This window comes from Mixophyes fleayi, unplaced genomic scaffold (genome assembly GCF_038048845.1).
Source record: "Mixophyes fleayi isolate aMixFle1 unplaced genomic scaffold, aMixFle1.hap1 Scaffold_1657, whole genome shotgun sequence".
NCBI classification, from domain to species: Eukaryota; Metazoa; Chordata; class Amphibia; order Anura; family Limnodynastidae; genus Mixophyes; species Mixophyes fleayi.
The window spans coordinates 20,001-25,000 of NW_027446018.1; the positions used below are offsets into that span (position 1 = coordinate 20,001).

Genomic DNA, 5,000 nt, shown 5'->3' on the forward strand with positions numbered 1-5,000 from the left:
ACACCTACAGCCACACCGCCCTGAACAAGCCCAATCTCGTCTGATCTTGGAAGTTAAGCAGGGCTGGGCCTGGTTAGTACTTGGATGGGAGACCACCTGGGAATACCAGGTGCCGTAGGCATTTTTTTTTCTCTCTCTTGTTCTTGCTACCTTAAATGCTGGTTTTGAGATGAATAAGAGATGTAGGTCAGTAGATGACCAATACCTACACCCACACCACCTTGAACAAGAACAATCTCGTCTGATCTTGGACGCTAAGCAGGGCTGGGCCTGGTTAGTACTTCGATGGGAGACCACCTGGAATACCAGGTGCCGTAGGCCTTTTTTTTTTCTCTCTCTTGTTCTTGCTTCCTTCAATGCTGGTTTTGAGATGTATAAGAGATGTAGGTCTGTAAGCAACCAACACCTACAGCCACACCGCCCTGAACAAGCCCAATCTTGTCTGATCTTGGAAGTTAAGCAGGGCCAGGCCTGGTTAGTACTTGGATGGGAGACTACCTGGGAATACCAGGTGCCATAGGCATTTTTTTTTCTCTCTCTTGTTCTTGCTTCCTTCAATGCTGGTTTTGAGATGAATAAGAGATGTAGGTCAGTAAACAACCAATACCTACAGCCACACCACCCTGAACAAGCCCAATCTCGCCTGATCTTGGAAGCTAAGCAAGGCCAGGCCTGGTTAGTAGTTGGATGGGAGACCACCTGGGAATACCAGGTGCTGTAGGCCTTTTTTTTTCTCTCTCTTGTTCTTGCTTCCTTCAATGCTGGTTTTGAGATGTAGGTCAGTAGGCAGCAAATACCTACAGCCACAACACCCTGAACAAGCCCAATCTCGCCTGATCTTGGAAGCTAAGCAGGGTCGGGCCTGGTTAGTAATTGGATGGGAGACCACCTGGGAATACCAGGTGCTTTAGGCCTTTTTTTTCTCTCTCTCTTGTTCTTGCTTCCTTCAATGCTGGTTTTGAGATGTATAAGAGATGTAGGTCAGGAGGGAACCAATACCTACAGCCGCACCACCCTGAACAAGACCAATCTCATCTGATCTTGGAAGCTAAGCAGGGCTGGGCCTGGTTAGTATTTGGATGGGAGACCACCTGGGAATACCAGGTGCCATAGGCCTTTTTTTCTCTCTCTCTTGTTCTTGCTTCCATCAATGCTGGTTTTGAAATGAATAAGAGATGTAGGTCAGTAGACAACCAATACCTACAGCCACGATACCCTGAACAAGCCCAATCTCATCTGATCTTGGAAGCTAAGCAGGGCCGGGCCTGGTTAGTACTTGGATGGGAGACCACCTGGGAATACCAGGTGCTGTAGGCATTTTTTTTTCTCTCTCCTGTTCTTGCTTCCTTTAATGCTGGTTTTGAGATGCATAAGAGATGTAGGTCAGTAGACAACCAGTACCCACAGCCACACCACCCTGAACAAGCCCAATCTCGTCTGATCTTGGAAACTAAGCAGGGCCGTGCCTTGTTAGTACTTAGATGGGAGACCATCTGGGAATACCAGGTGCCATAGGCCTTTTTTTTTTCTCTCTCTTGTTCTTGCTTCCTTGAATGCTGGTTTTGAGATGTATAAGAGATGTAGGTCAGTAGGCAACCAATACCTACAGCCACACCACCCTGAACAAGAACAATCTCGTCTGATCTTGGAAGCTAAGCAGCGCTGGGCCTGGTTAGTACTTCGATGGGAGACCACCTGGGAATACCAGGTGCCGTAGGCCTTTTTTTTTCTCTCTCTTGGTCTTGCTTCCTTCAATGCTGGTTTTGAGATGTATAAGAGATGTAGGTCAGGAGGCAACCAATACCTACAGCCACAACACCCTGAACAAGCCCAATCTTGTCTGATCTTGGAAGCTAAGCAGCGCTGGGCCTGGTTAGTACTTGGATGGGAGACCACCTGGGAATACCAGGTGCTTTAGGCCTTTTTTTTCTCTCTCTCTTGTTCTTGCTTCCTTCAATGCTGGTTTTGAGATGTATAAGTGATGTAGGTCAGGAGGGAACCAATACCTACAGCCGCACCACCCTGAACAAGACCAATCTCATCTGATCTTGGAAGCTAAGCAGGGCTGGGCCTGGTTAGTACTTGGATGGGAGACCACCTGGGAATACCAGGTGCCATAGGCCTTTTTTTTTCTCTCTCTTGTTCTTGCTTCCATCAATGCTGGTTTTGAAATGAATAAGAGATGTAGGTCAGTAGACAACCAATACCTACAGCCACGCCACCCTGAACAAGCCCAATCTCATCTGATCTTGAAAGCTAAGCAGGGCCGGGCCTGGTTAGTACTTGGATGGGAGACCACCTGGGAATACCAGGTGCCGTAGGCATTTTTTTTTCTCTCTCTTGTTCTTGCTACCTTCAATGCTGGTTTTGAGATGAATAAGAGATGTAGGTCAGTATATAACCAATACCTACAGCCACACCACCCTGAACAAGCCCAATCTCGCCTGATCTTGGAAGCTAAGCAGGGCCAGGCCTGATTAGTAGTTGGATGGGAGACCACCTGGGAAAACCAGGTGCCGTAGGCCTTTTTTTTTCTCTCTCTTGTTCTTGCTTCCTTCAATGCTGGTTTTGAGATGTAGGTCAGTAGGCAACAAAGACCTACAGCCACACCACCCTGAACAAGCCCAATCTCGCCTGATCTTGGAAGCTATGCAGGGCCAGGCCTGGTTAGTACTTGGATGGGAGACCACCTGGGAATGCCAGGTGCTGTAGGCCTTTTTTTTCTCTCTCTCTTGTTCTTGCTTCCTTCAATGCTGGTTTTGAGATGTATAAGAGATGTAGGTCAGTAGGCACTCAATACCTACAGCTACACCATCCTGAACAAGCCCAATCTCGCCTGATCTTGGAAGCCTAGCAGGGGCGGGCCTGGTTAGTACTTGGATGGGAGACCACCTGGGAATACCAGGTGCTGTAGGCCTTTTTTTTCTCTCTCTCTTGTTCTTGCTTCCTTCAATGCTGGTTTTGAGATGTATAAGAGATGTAGGTCTGTAAGCAACCAACACCTACAGCCACACCACCCTGAACAAGCCCAATCTCGTCTGATCTTGGAAGTTAAGCAGGGGCGGGCCTGGTTAGTACTTGGATGGGAGACCACCTGGGAATACCAGGTGCCGTAGGCCTTTTTTTTTTCTCTCTCTTGTTCTTGCCTCCTTCAATGCTGGTTTTGAGATGTATGAGAGATGTAGGTCAGAAGCTAACCAATACCTACAGCCACACCACCCTGAACAAGCCCAATCTCGTCTGATCTTGGAAGCTAAGCAGGGCCGGACCTGGTTAGTAGTTGGATGGGAGACCACCTGGGAATACCAGGTGCCGTAGGCCTTTTTTTCCTCTCTCTTGTTCTTGCTTCCTTCAATGCTGGTTTTGAGATGTAGGTCAGTAGGCAACAAATACCTACAGCCACACCACCCTGAACAAGCCCAATATCGCCTGATCTTGGAAGCTAAGCAGGGCCGGGCCTGGTTAGTATTTGGATGGGAGACCACCTGGGAATACCAGGTGCTGTAGGCCTTTTTTTTCTCTCTCTCTTGTTCTTGCTTCCTTCAATGCTGGTTTTGAGATGTATAAGAGATCTAGGTCAGTAGTCACCCAATACCTACAGCCACACCACCCTGAACAAGCCCAATCTCGCCTTATCTTGGAAGCTAAGCAGGGCTGGGCCTGGTTAGTACTTGGATGGGAGACCACCTGGAATACCAGGTGCTGTAGGCTTTTTTTTCTCTCTCTCTTGTTCTTGCTTCCTTCAATGCTGGTTTTGAGATGTATAAGAGATGTAGGTCTGTAAGTAACCAACACCTACAGCCACACCACCCTGAACAAGCCCAATCTCGTCTGATCTTGAAAGCTAAGCAGCAGCAGGCCTGGTTAGTACTTGGATGGGAGACCACCTGGGAATACTAGGTGCCGTAGGCCTTTTTTTTTTTCTCTCTCTTGTTCTTGCTTCCTTCAATGCTGGTTTTGAGATGTATGAGAGATGTAGGTCAGTAAACAACCAATACCTACAGCCACACCACCCTGAACAAGCCCAATCTCGCCTGATCTTGGAAGCTAAGCAGGGCTGGGCCTGGTTAGTACTTGGATGGGAGACTACCTGGGAATACCAGGTGCCGTAGGCCTTTTTTTTCTCTCTCTCTCTTGTTCTTGCTTCCTTTAATGCTGGTTTTGAGATGTATAAGAGATGTAGGTCAGTAGACAACCAATACCCACAGCCACACCACCCTGAACAAGCCTAATCTCGTTGATCTTGAAAGCTAAGCAGGAATGGGCCTGGTTAGTACTTGGATGGAGACCACCTGGGAATTCCAAGTGCTGTATGCCTTTTTTTTTCTCTCTCTTGTTCTTGCTTCCTTCAATGCTGGTTTTGAGATGTAGGTCAGTAGGCAACAAATACCTACAGCCACACCACCCTGAACAAGCCAATCTCGCCTGATCTTGGAAGCTAGCAGGGCCGGGCCTGGTTAGTACTTGGATGGAAGACCACCTGGGAATACCAGGTGCTGTAGGCCTTTTTTTTCTCTCTCTCTTGTTCTTGCTTCCTTCAATGCTTGTTTTGAGATGTATAAGAGATGTAGGTCTGTAAGCAACCAACACCTACAGCCACACCACCCTGAACAAGCCCAATCTCGTCTGATCTTGGAAGCTAAGCAGGGGCGGCCTGGTTAGTACTTGGATGGGAGACCACTTGGGAATACCAGGTACCGTAGGCCTTTTTTTTTGTCTCTCTTGTTCTTGCTTCCTTCAATGCTGGTTTTGAGATGTATAAGAGATGTAGGTCAGTAGGCAACCCAATACCTACAGCCACACCACCCTGAACAAGAACAATCTCATCTGATCTTGGAAGCTAAGCAGGGCTGGGCCTGGTTAGTACTTGGATGGGAGACCACCTGGGAATACCAGGTGCTTTAGGCCTTTTTTTTTCTCTCTCTTGTTCTTGCTTCCTTCAATGCTGGTTTTGAGATGTAGGTCAGTAGGCAACAAATAACTACAGCCACACCACCCTG

General features: G+C 47.9%; 2 non-coding genes and 23 pseudogenes across 2 annotated transcripts; all 25 read left to right on the top strand.

The window, feature by feature from the left end:
• Positions 1 to 2: 2 nt before the first annotated feature.
• On the top strand, positions 3 to 121 carry LOC142115498 (5S ribosomal RNA). Its single transcript, XR_012682236.1, has one exon. It is a non-coding gene; the product is annotated as a 5S ribosomal RNA (ribosomal RNA).
• Positions 122 to 203: 82 nt separating this feature from the next.
• Positions 204 to 321, top strand: LOC142115367 (5S ribosomal RNA; annotated as a pseudogene).
• An 83-nt stretch (positions 322 to 404) lies between these two features.
• On the top strand, positions 405 to 523 carry LOC142115794 (5S ribosomal RNA; annotated as a pseudogene).
• An 82-nt stretch (positions 524 to 605) lies between these two features.
• On the top strand, positions 606 to 724 carry LOC142115709 (5S ribosomal RNA; annotated as a pseudogene).
• Positions 725 to 795: 71 nt separating this feature from the next.
• Positions 796 to 914, top strand: LOC142115793 (5S ribosomal RNA; annotated as a pseudogene).
• An 83-nt stretch (positions 915 to 997) lies between these two features.
• LOC142115715 (5S ribosomal RNA) lies at positions 998 to 1,116 on the top strand (annotated as a pseudogene).
• Positions 1,117 to 1,198: 82 nt separating this feature from the next.
• Positions 1,199 to 1,317, top strand: LOC142115537 (5S ribosomal RNA; annotated as a pseudogene).
• An 82-nt stretch (positions 1,318 to 1,399) lies between these two features.
• LOC142115908 (5S ribosomal RNA) lies at positions 1,400 to 1,518 on the top strand (annotated as a pseudogene).
• An 83-nt stretch (positions 1,519 to 1,601) lies between these two features.
• LOC142115750 (5S ribosomal RNA) lies at positions 1,602 to 1,720 on the top strand (annotated as a pseudogene).
• Positions 1,721 to 1,802: 82 nt separating this feature from the next.
• LOC142115786 (5S ribosomal RNA) lies at positions 1,803 to 1,921 on the top strand (annotated as a pseudogene).
• An 83-nt stretch (positions 1,922 to 2,004) lies between these two features.
• On the top strand, positions 2,005 to 2,123 carry LOC142115602 (5S ribosomal RNA; annotated as a pseudogene).
• Positions 2,124 to 2,205: 82 nt separating this feature from the next.
• On the top strand, positions 2,206 to 2,324 carry LOC142115453 (5S ribosomal RNA; annotated as a pseudogene).
• An 82-nt stretch (positions 2,325 to 2,406) lies between these two features.
• LOC142115735 (5S ribosomal RNA) lies at positions 2,407 to 2,525 on the top strand (annotated as a pseudogene).
• A 71-nt stretch (positions 2,526 to 2,596) lies between these two features.
• On the top strand, positions 2,597 to 2,715 carry LOC142115702 (5S ribosomal RNA; annotated as a pseudogene).
• Positions 2,716 to 2,798: 83 nt separating this feature from the next.
• On the top strand, positions 2,799 to 2,917 carry LOC142115758 (5S ribosomal RNA; annotated as a pseudogene).
• Positions 2,918 to 3,000: 83 nt separating this feature from the next.
• LOC142115646 (5S ribosomal RNA) lies at positions 3,001 to 3,119 on the top strand. The gene has a single exon (XR_012682250.1). It is a non-coding gene; the product is annotated as a 5S ribosomal RNA (ribosomal RNA).
• An 83-nt stretch (positions 3,120 to 3,202) lies between these two features.
• LOC142115451 (5S ribosomal RNA) lies at positions 3,203 to 3,321 on the top strand (annotated as a pseudogene).
• Positions 3,322 to 3,391: 70 nt separating this feature from the next.
• Positions 3,392 to 3,510, top strand: LOC142115644 (5S ribosomal RNA; annotated as a pseudogene).
• An 83-nt stretch (positions 3,511 to 3,593) lies between these two features.
• Positions 3,594 to 3,711, top strand: LOC142115783 (5S ribosomal RNA; annotated as a pseudogene).
• Positions 3,712 to 3,793: 82 nt separating this feature from the next.
• Positions 3,794 to 3,912, top strand: LOC142115900 (5S ribosomal RNA; annotated as a pseudogene).
• Positions 3,913 to 3,996: 84 nt separating this feature from the next.
• On the top strand, positions 3,997 to 4,115 carry LOC142115465 (5S ribosomal RNA; annotated as a pseudogene).
• A 273-nt stretch (positions 4,116 to 4,388) lies between these two features.
• LOC142115870 (5S ribosomal RNA) lies at positions 4,389 to 4,505 on the top strand (annotated as a pseudogene).
• An 83-nt stretch (positions 4,506 to 4,588) lies between these two features.
• LOC142115769 (5S ribosomal RNA) lies at positions 4,589 to 4,706 on the top strand (annotated as a pseudogene).
• An 83-nt stretch (positions 4,707 to 4,789) lies between these two features.
• On the top strand, positions 4,790 to 4,908 carry LOC142115583 (5S ribosomal RNA; annotated as a pseudogene).
• A 71-nt stretch (positions 4,909 to 4,979) lies between these two features.
• The window catches only part of LOC142115826 (5S ribosomal RNA), a 119-nt pseudogene continuing 98 nt past the window's right edge, over positions 4,980 to 5,000 (top strand).